The 11,203-nt window shown below is 30.0% G+C and overlaps 1 long non-coding RNA gene across 5 annotated transcripts; it reads right to left on the minus strand.

Moving 5' to 3' along the window:
• Window positions 1-1,082: 1,082 nt before the first annotated feature.
• On the minus strand, window positions 1,083-3,031 carry LOC114412730. Of its 5 annotated transcripts, none has more exons than XR_003666818.1 (4): window positions 2,644-3,028; window positions 2,244-2,408; window positions 1,538-2,165; window positions 1,083-1,457 (listed from the first exon to the last, which is right to left on the minus strand). It is a non-coding gene; the product is annotated as an uncharacterized LOC114412730 (long non-coding RNA). The 5 variants fall into 5 exon arrangements; XR_003666819.1 differs by having other exon boundaries at window positions 1,538-1,951; window positions 2,040-2,165; window positions 2,244-3,027; XR_003666817.1 differs by having other exon boundaries at window positions 1,538-1,955; window positions 2,040-2,165; window positions 2,244-3,022.
• Window positions 3,032-11,203: the final 8,172 nt, after the last annotated feature.

An 11,203-nucleotide genomic window follows, 5' to 3' on the forward strand; every position in this document is an offset into this window, starting at 1 on the left:
AAAAATTATAAAATCTATTAAAAAATAATAATACATTAATTTTTTTTAAAGATCAATCAAAATTAAATAAAATCAATAAGTAAAAATATTAATGTCGACACATAAAATATGTGGTAAATTCGTAACATATTGACCATTTATATACACATATTTTTTCCTTTATTTCTATATCTATTGAGATTATATTGTCCTTTTCTATTTTGTATTTTCTTTTTATTATCTCGTGCAGTAATCTCTCTTTTATGCATAAATTTTTTTGTTGATATCATTTTTTTGGAAAAAATATAATAAAAAAATTTATTTCATTAATATTATTTCTATGTTTAAATATCTTTCATTTAATAAATTTGTCAAACATTTTCGTTTTTAATAATGAAATTAGTGATATAACAATAATAACAATGCCAATACTATTTTGATATTTAGACAATTTTAACATTGTTTAAACTTTTTTTGTTTAAAATTAGATCATCATTTAATTTTTTATAATAATGTTTGTAAATTGAATGACAATTCCCTATAATTACAGTACTAATTACATATAATTATGGAAAAACTCCAAACCTTTATAAGAATGAAAATAATAAAGGCACACATATATAAAGATGAGTTTATGGGTATATGTTATCACAAATTTCAAAATGTTTACCCATAATATGGACTCTATATTTGCATTCTTAAATTAAAAAAGTCATCCAAACACATCTGAATCATCTTTTTGTTTCTCATCATATATACACAACATCCAATTCAAGGTCACCAATTCAAGGCATCAGCCCCCATACATGGTCCTAGCATGTATATATAAATGTATTTTTTTCATAAAATAAAATTAAAAATGAAATGTAATTACGTTGAATAGTAATTTTTGGGACATGTTTCAAGTTTATGTGTGAAATATGTGTAAAGCATGAAGAAATGAAATGAACAGTTTAAAACATATTATTTCTGCAACTCAATATCTACTAATATGGGCGTAGAGGGATAAATTAAATTCTGCTTCATTGTTTGAGTAATCTCACGTCAAGTCCAGCAAACTAATGGGTGCTTAATTCAGGAAGTCACATTTTGATGAAGCGTAGTCAAGAAAACTGAGATTTGGTATTTATTTATTTGCAGTAACTAAAGTCTTATAATTGACAAAAAAAACTAAAGTCTTATCTCTCTCTCCAGGGAAAGTATTGAAGAAGGATATAACAAAATATTGAAGACATATTCTAAAAGCAATCAAAAGATCACAGTTCATTGTCATCATGATTCATGAGGTGAAAAATAATAATGACAATGTACAAAGAATAAGTGCTGCTTTTATCTTGTCTTCAAAATCTCTCTTTTGCGCAGAACTTGAGTCACTCAAACGGTGTAGTGCTGCTGAAATGTCTCAATGTCAAGTCCCTGGAGTTTCACAACAGACTTGATATGGCCCTTTAGTGTGTAAACTGTGAAGCTCCCTTAACCTGCAAACCAAATAGACTACACTCTGGATTGGACCCGGCGAAAAAACAAAGATAAAGATATCCTAGACAATGGACATTACCTTGCAACTTCAGCACATTTCCTAGCCTGTTAAAACAGTTCTCTATAGTTGTTTTCTTCATTCAAGATTTTGACCATTTCAAGAGGATTCAGACCATGTAAACTGTGTTGAGCTTCAGCTTGTGCTTCTCTCTCTCTCTCCCTCCTTTTCCATAATCCTTCTTTGAGGTGAAAGCAACCTGCATCACAACACTGAAAAACAGTCAGATTGAGCAACAAATTTGGCAGAGATTAAGATGTTGCCCTGATCTCGATTATATTTCCATGCCTTGTCTGTAAATCCATATTGGATGATGAACTTGAATATATCCAACGGTATGTAGAAATTAAATGATGCTATAGAGCCAAATGGCACCTGCCTGACTCCATTCAATCCTTGCAAAGCCCCAATTCACATACACAGCTATGATCATGGCTATCTAAGAAATAATCCATAAAACAAAATATCAACAATCATTAATGTGTGGTTTCTATGCAAGAGTAAGAATATTAGGAAAACAAACCCATTTCAATGTAAGTCCAGCTCCTTGACTGTGTAGCAATGAAAGCCTGACTTACAATACTTGAAGATAAACAACTGCTATGAGCTCACGGTGGTTGTTCTTGATAGATCTCACGCCAAATATGTCCTGCCAGTATTTTCATGTATATAGAAGTTAAGCCTGAAAAATAATTCTGCAATTTTAAAGAAAATATGCTTATCTTACCGTGAAGAAATTCGATGTAAGAGCAGCGCCTAGAAGAAGACAACAGTCATAATAGCACGTCTTATGGTCTCGGCAATGTCATGCCTTGGTGGGTCAAATAGAGGCAACAAACCCACAAATTGCCACTGCCCTCTCTTTGCTTTTTCTGGCACTTTCTGAATCAAACTAATTTGCCACAAAAACCATCATTTGAAGAAGGGGTGTATTCACACAATCACAAGTTCAACTCATTTGTTTGAAACAACAAGGGATCAAAGGCCACAATCAACAAATTTATCAATGATGGAGTGATCCATATTCTATATGTCTTCCTGAAGATATGCTAACAAATTCTGTAAGAGCTAACATTGTACAGGGAAACAACAAATTAAATATCAACCATGTGTAGTGCACTAATTACCTGCACTAGTGCCCTTTTGCTTACTCTCAATGTTTTTGTTATGACTGTCTACTTGTCAACTGGATTAAAGCGTAGGAAATGTAATTATATATCTGGAATAGAGTAGTACCCAAAAGCCCAACCTTTACACTGACAAACCTAGTAGCGCAGCTCATACCACCTGCATCTGTGTCATACCAATATGAAGAACCAAATGGAAGTGAGATCAGATGAGAATCAACTTTTGTCTTACAAAAATATAAAACGTGACTGATCAATAAACAACAAAACAGCTTAATTAATCTATTAGGCAAGAAAGGAGATGGGGTGAGCATGTAACACCCAAGAATCACACCAAATGAGAGACATCTAAAGACTATACAGGTATGAAACTATACATGTAAGGATGACTTAAATGAATTAATTGATATTACTTATACTAACAAAGTTTATCTACTTTTCGGTAGCCCATTAAATAGATAATTCATAGTTAAACATGTTCGATTTAGAGCAATTATGAGATGGATGACTTTCTGAAAAAATTTCCGAAAGCATGTGAATGAGAACAAAACATACCAAAAAGTCTTATGTTAGTTTCCAACGAAGAGTTAAGTGAAGTGTGGTAGTATGCAAATCATCAAAAAATCTACAATGAGCAATGTTACATAGTACAACAAAGCTACATCATATATGAAAATTAAAATAATAGACAAAAATGACAGTACAACTCATGACAAATTTGATAGTTACTTTTTTTATTTTCGTTTTATAAAATAGGAACACCAATTACTTCCTTCAAGTTAACTCGATTTCCTTCTCTCTTTTGTTCTACATTTATTATATTATAAATCATTCACTTTGAGAAATGTTTATTCATGTTTGATAAATTTTTCGTAATTGCTTTAAATAGAAGATTTAAGATAGATGAGTGAATATAATTCATGTGAAAAAATTATAATAAAAGAAACATGGAACACATTAAAAGAAAGAAGTTAACTTAGAGGAAAGTGTTGGTGTTCATATTAGATGATCAAATGAAAACAAAAAAGAAGCAACCAAATTTTCTTTATGTGAGCCCATCTAACTAGAAAAGAGAAAGGTTCTTTGTCCCTTTGTTATTGTCTATGTGTTAACGTTTTAATTACATTAGGATTTACATTGGTCAAGTGTAACCCGAATCCTAACTGTAGTACTGAATCGAAACTCAAGTCGTCTCCTAAGGGAATAATACAAGGATGAATATTCAAATTAAAACATTTTGAATAAAGATATTTTTGTTAACGCGATAATAATTATAGATGGAAATAATAACATTGAGATGTTAAGATTGTACTCGAAATCCCCCTATTTGCTGCAATTCCTCACACTTCTATGTCATTATATTAATCATCTCCAATTCCTCACACTTCTATGTCATTATATTGTTCATCTCCAATTCACTAATGTATTATATCCTTAATCCCTTAGGTGATAGATCCTAAATCACTTGCATTGATTTTCAATCCCTTGACAAATCAAGACAAGCAATTAACATTATCGTTTGGGAATTAATGAGGCTTAACCAAAATTATTCTATCCCTATCAATAATCCTAAATAAGTATCTGATTCAGTTTGGATTTCAACAAGACTCGTTAAAGTGCACATCAATTCCTGGAATCATCTATGAAGTATGTAGGCTCACAAAACATTAAGTATAGAAGGCGAATAATAGACTCAAACAATATATTAATGTGAGAAAATTACATCAAATAGGGTTCAGTCCTTTCCTTTCTTAACTAAGAAAGAAACTAGTCATTCATGAAATACAAGAAGAGAGAAGAGAAAAGGGTTTTTCAGTAAAGGGTGGTGTGTAGAGGTTTTTTTGTTATTGCCTATGCCTCTTTATTTATAAAATCGTAGATGTATTTAATAGAGACAAATAATCTTCTTAATTTATAAAATAATATAATCTATACAAAGAAATGATCTCTTCAACTGATATAATCTGTTTTAATTGTTGTAATTATCTTTCAAATGATTTTCTTCATTTATCTTTGAGCTATATCTCCATAATTATCCCAATTTTGAATTAATTCAGTTTATGGATGCACTGTCTAGCTCACTCCTTACTTAAGCGAGGTGGTCCTTTGAGTATGTTGTTTTCTATCATCTGTTTGCTTAAGCGAGATATCTTCTATAAAATTTTATCTCCTCCTCTGTTTGAGTTGGCTTGAGTGGCCTATACCTTATAAAATTATCCTATTTTCTGTAAAATCTCACACAATCATATTAAAACTTCTAAAATTGTAATTCTTATTTAAGATATATTAAAAACTAAAAACATAACGAATTTGATTCAAAATAAGGTCTAAAGTATACTAAAGTATCAAATAAACGTCTTAAATTATATATGAAAATACGATAAATTTTACGAGGATTTTTAACTGATACAATGATAGTGTTTGAAGCCTTCGAACACATTGGTTAGAGCCATCGAGCATAGAAAAAATTTCATCCCACATTCCCATATCTTGTTAGTTTTTTTTTTTTCAAACTATCATTAACATTTCCTCTCACCAATATAATTAAGACTTGAGTTATTTTTTATCTATTTTTTTGTGGTATTTCATAAAATAGGAAAAAAAATATTCTTCAATTATATTATAAAAAGATTATAGTTTTAGTGTTTTGGTCAAAGCCAAAACGGTTTTGTAACCAAAACGGGTTAGTATACTTTTAAAATTACTATATTAGATGCTTCAAGTTGGTATCGAATCTTTGATGTGTTGATTAACAATATTAATATGTTGATTATCTTTTGATGGAATTGCTAATTTTCTCAATTGCAAGTTAAGTGTTTGGCCTTCCCATTTGAGGTAATTTGAGGAAAGCGGAAACTTAGGTCCCTCTTTTGAGCCAAAACGGTTTTGTAATCAAAATGGGTTAGTATACTTTTAAAATTACTAAAGAAGTGCCTCATCTCAATCCCACCTCATTTTTCTTTTCATCTTTCTTCATTTCTCATCATATTATTTATCACATCTATTACCTTTTCTCATTCTCTTCCTTATATACTTCAAAAATGAAATGGAGGTTATCATTTTCTTTTTTAAAAAAATACACCATGATAGTTTCTTGCAATTAAGAAAGCCTGCAAAATACTTAAAGATGTTGTTAATAATAAATAGGTAGTGTTTATTTTTAATAATTGTTATCTTCAATCTTAAAAGAATTATTAAACTCATGAATTCAATATATATAAGTTTATTTATTTAATGTTATACCAAAAAATGAAAAAAAAAAGTAAAACATATTGAATGTCCATATAATTATTACCATCTTGGAGCAATCAGAAATTTTGTACGTGGAACTGTTGAAGAACCTGCGAAGCGTCAAGGTATTTCAGGCTTTTACATTCAAGTTTATGGAAGTGCCCCGAAAATAATTCACTTTCTACATGCAAAAGTCATCCCTTAGTATGGTCCTCCGAAATGATTACGAATGGGTCACCACCATATTGAAAACTAATAATGGTAATTATAATTATCACGCAGTTTTCCCGTAACATCAACTTCTCTTGGTCAAAATGCAATCCTTCAATATCGATATACTATCACACAATAAGAAAGTAAGCTTCTCTCTCTCTTCCCTAGTCGTAATGACCAGATATTTGTGTTATGTGAATGTTACATTGTTACTTTACAATATTCATTTTTGTTGTAGAAAACTGTTTAAAAGTAAAAAAAAAAAAAAAAAAAAACAATGTAAAGGATGAGAAAGACAGCTGTTATTGAAGGTATACTTGTGAAGTGATTATCTAACATAACAACGTTGTTTTTTCTCCTTCGCGCGTGTCGGTGCTAACCTCGTTTCCTAAAGCCAGCCAAAGTGATATATCAATATTAATTCCATTATTGATCATTCAAACAATGCATAAACTTTTAACTAATATGCGAGTCAATATATGCCATGAATCCATTTTAAAAAAAAATACAATTCTCCTGTACTAGAATCATGATTTGGGTGAGGGTAGCTAGAGATCTCGAGTTAGGGTTTGTATATTAAGAGTGTAGATAAAACACAGAGAAACAATGCTCTCATGTAGATGCTGAAATTATTGACGAAGAATCATATTAATGTGCAATATTAAATCTTAATTAATTACATACAATAAAGTAAACAATTACAGCATTTAGAATCTTTTGCTCAATTATGCTACGTAACCCACGGTTTATTTTATTCACAAGACTTATATAATGACTCAAAGATTAATTATTTAAAAATGAACGTGAATTTGATGTCTATTGGTCATAGCCCGGACACATTAACACGTATTTAGTGGACTATACAAGACTTACTGGGAGAAGCATGGTTCCCCACACAACTCACACAACCTAAACAAATCCAACCACCTTAGCCTAAGAGCATGAAGCCTTTTAAAGTACAATTAGTCAAAATCTACTTTATGGAGGTTCAAACTAACAAATCAGAGGATGAACAGGAACTCCAGACAGCCTGAGCCTATATATCTAATAGAAAAAAAATTTCATATCAACTAAAGATAATACGAAAATAAAATATATAAATAAAAACATTTCTCATTTTACAAGTTAATTTTATAAGATTGAGTTATATTCAAATTTTAAGATGATATCAAAGTTTATACTAAATCTATTAAACAAGTCATCCTCATATTATTTACAGACTAAATTCAAAAGTGTTAAATGCGAGAAAATCTATTGAAAAAAAAAACTCAGTCTCACACTAATTTTATAAAATTGAATTAAATTTAAATTCACCTTCTAACATATTCTCCTCAATAACAAATTAAGCTTTTATATATATATATATTATGGGTGAAAACAGGTCAACACATTAACAAATTCAATAACAGAACAATAAACAATGAAAATAAATTTTCTCAAACATGCAAGAACATGTAAGGAGCACCAATTAAATATAAAACGCAAAATACAAATTAAGAACATACAAGAGACATAATTTATTTGATGTAGAAAATCTTTCAATGCAAGGGTGAAAACTACGGGTCGTTCAGATCAAAGAAATAACTCCACTATAATCAATAAAAATACAAGATAGACTACAACAAGTGCACTAAAATATGTTACAAACAGTCAAACCAAAATCAAGCACCAATGCTTGCAATAGAGAAACAAGAAGATGAAAAACACCAAATGTATGTAGAGCATGAAATGCGAAACACTTATCTCTCTTTTTAGATATCATTTTGATAATCTAACCGAAAAATTTGAAGTATCACGTGTATAAAACCTATTTTCCAAAATTAAACCCGATCTAACAGTGAACGAATCCACAATTGCAATCTGAACAATGTTTTCTGGTAAATGTGCAAAAATCACAATGACTTTTCCTCTTCTTTCTCCCCCAATGTTTTATAACTGTTTTCTCTCACAAATTAGTCTCTCTTTTTACACTCTAATCTGACATCTTTCCACGTAATTAAGTGAGACAAAATGAATCTTCTCTTTTGGGTCCTTCCTCCACATAGAAATAGAGCCAAAATATCCAACATATATATCCTTGGACACTTGTCACTTCCCACCAGCATCATAGCAATGATGAAAGGCTGGGTAGTGTAATCCGCACCACCATTCAACAACGTTTCCTTTCCTCGGTCTCTATACAAAAGAAACCTGAACAGAATTGAGGCATTTATGTTGTTTCGATCTAAAGACTCATTCATGCTTATCAGAGTATTTTCAGATACACCACTACTGCGGATAGCTCTCCAATGAGACCAAAACCATGAGAATTCGAAACACGCTACCAGAGCAGGAGCTAGCAGGAACACCTAGGCTTTTAATTTATATCAATGTTACTTTCAAATATTAAAATCTAGGAATTATATTTTAGAGCCTTTTGAGTATATGAATGATGAATCGCCTTGGTTCGATAAAAAGTAGAGAAGTTGGATGGAACTCATGGAAGGTTGCATATTTTAGTTGTTTATTATTATTATTATTATGAATTTTAGTTTTGGTAATCCTAGCTACCTCCAATATAAAGTCTCGGAGAATTATACAAGAGATCCTATTAGCCCTCTTCTCTTAATTAATAGCTACAAAATCAGTGGTCTTATTGAAAGAGCATCACTCTTAAATTCAAGAGATACTAAATTAAATTGGAAACATAAAAGTATCTCATTTGCAATCTGTGAATATAACATGCTTCTAACTTGGAAAAGTTGGAAAGGAAAATTTGTTGTCCTTGAAGACTATATTAGATGCTTCAAGTTGGTATCGGACCTTTGATGTGTCGATTATCTTTTATGGAATTGCTAATTTTTTCAATTGCAAGTTAAGTGTTTGGCCTTCCCATTTGAGCTAATTTGAGGAAAGCGGAAACTTAGGTCCCTCTTTTTGACAAAGGCATTTTTTTTTCTTCTCTCTTCTTTTTGACAAAATTAGATATTGAGTATCATAATTAAAAAAAAAAAAGTAAAAAACAAACAAGTGATTATTCTAACCATTAAAACTAAACTTAATTCACTTAAATAAAATTTTATATTCAAGTATATGAATAATATTGATAGTTGAATCTTAGTCAATTAGATTTATGACAGATTAATCATCGATAAACTTTGATAGATATTTTATACTAATAATATAATTATCACAAGAAAAATATCAAAACATTTTCCTTAAAAGAAGAACAAGGATAAGTATGCGGATTACTGATTGATTTACAAGGTTAGAAAATAAACTTTACATACACTTAAGTGGATCAAAATGTATAAACTTATCTAAATAACCCTTATATTCTTTAGCTGAAACTAAACCAAATTATACTTATAATAATTAAGCACAAATATTAACTGATGCAGAGTTATTTTAATTTAACTACTAATCTCAAATTTATATTTTGAATATACATTTATGTTAAATATTTAGAAATAATTTTGTCACTCATAATAATTTTATTCCGTTCAAATAAGATTGTTTATGATAATTAATATGTATTATCTCTAAAAAAAATCAATTATACATACTTAAGTGGGTCATACAACTATACAATGGTTAAGACTAAAAGTTATTTAATGAGAAGAGCGTTTGTCATGAAAGCTTGTGAAGAGTATATGTAGAGCATACAATCATCCATAGATGCTTAAAATTTTAATGTAAATATGTAATGTATTAAATCTCAATGCAAGTAGCCTAAATTAAAAAGAACGTGTTAATATCTGATATAGTTAACTATTACATACAAAATAAATAGTATCTGAATTTCAAAAAAAAAAATAGTATCTGATTGATAGATTTTTATTTTCAAACAAGTGAAATTCAGGTAAAATTCAACAAACGGAAACATATTGAAACGTGAACGTTAGATGTTAAGTTCGTAAATATTGATTTATCCTCCTTAGAATCCACAATTGTCAGTTACCAAAATTTGTTCCGATCCAAACAACGGTTTTACAATTTGTCTTTGTTTTCGATGCTTTTGACTGTGAATCGTTTTTCTCCCCATAGATCTATTCCTTTTAAGACAAACCCGTTTAAGACAAACCCGTTTAGACCCTATCAATAAAAATTAAAAACTGATTCGTTACATTGTGAGAGTAACATTTCCTGTTAATCTAATTCTGGTTTATTTTGACTGTGAATTTACTTCATATGACAAAGATATTTAGTTGAATAGGATACAAAATTTGCGGAAATGCGCGTGCACGATTTTTTTTTCATTATTCGATCTTCCAATTGACTCATTTTTCCTACGGCTACCTGACTTATAATAGTCATAAACTCAATTCAGGACTTAGTTAAATAGTTAATCATTATTCTACTACTAACTACAGATTATATTATATATGGAAGGGGAATTTATTTCCTTCTTGTACATCGCAAATGTATTATTTTTTAGGAATCCATTTCATGTGAGCAATAATAAATATCAACTTGGTTCAAATATTTTAAAAAGATGTCGTAAAAGTATTTCATAATTAAATGTTTTTTCTCTCACATACTAGTTTGCATCCCTCTCCAAGTGACACATAAAAGAAACATTAAATAAAATGGGGATTCAATATTCTCTCCTATGGAAAATAAAATAAAAATTCACCACTTGCAGACACAATCTTGATTTGGTGTGAAGAACAACTCAACAGGGATTCACTAAGCAGAATGTGCTAATTAGAGTGTGTAGCAAAGTAAGAGATGGTCCCAAACCCAGCTAAAAAGTTAAAACTTTATAAAGATTAGGGTGAATTGAACTGAGTCACTGTTCAAATTTGTGAATAGTATATATATATATATATATATATATATATATATATATATATATATTGCAACTGCTGCAAAGCAAGAATGAATGAGAAAGGCGCAAAAGAGGGCATCATCACCTCCCATACCATTAACACTGAGCTAATTGATGTTGCTTCATTGGTGGGGGGCCCTCCATTTGTTTACTCTAGCTACAATTTATTTTTTCCCACGAAACATTCAACCGTAACACACTATCATCATTTTTTTCCCTTCACATTTCAACACGTGGGGCCCTCATTAATACATTTTTAATTCTTTTCAAGACTATATTCTAAATTAAACAATCACTCGATGATAA

The sequence above is a fragment of the Glycine soja genome, chromosome 5 (genome assembly GCF_004193775.1).
Source record: "Glycine soja cultivar W05 chromosome 5, ASM419377v2, whole genome shotgun sequence".
NCBI classification, from domain to species: Eukaryota; Viridiplantae; Streptophyta; class Magnoliopsida; order Fabales; family Fabaceae; genus Glycine; species Glycine soja.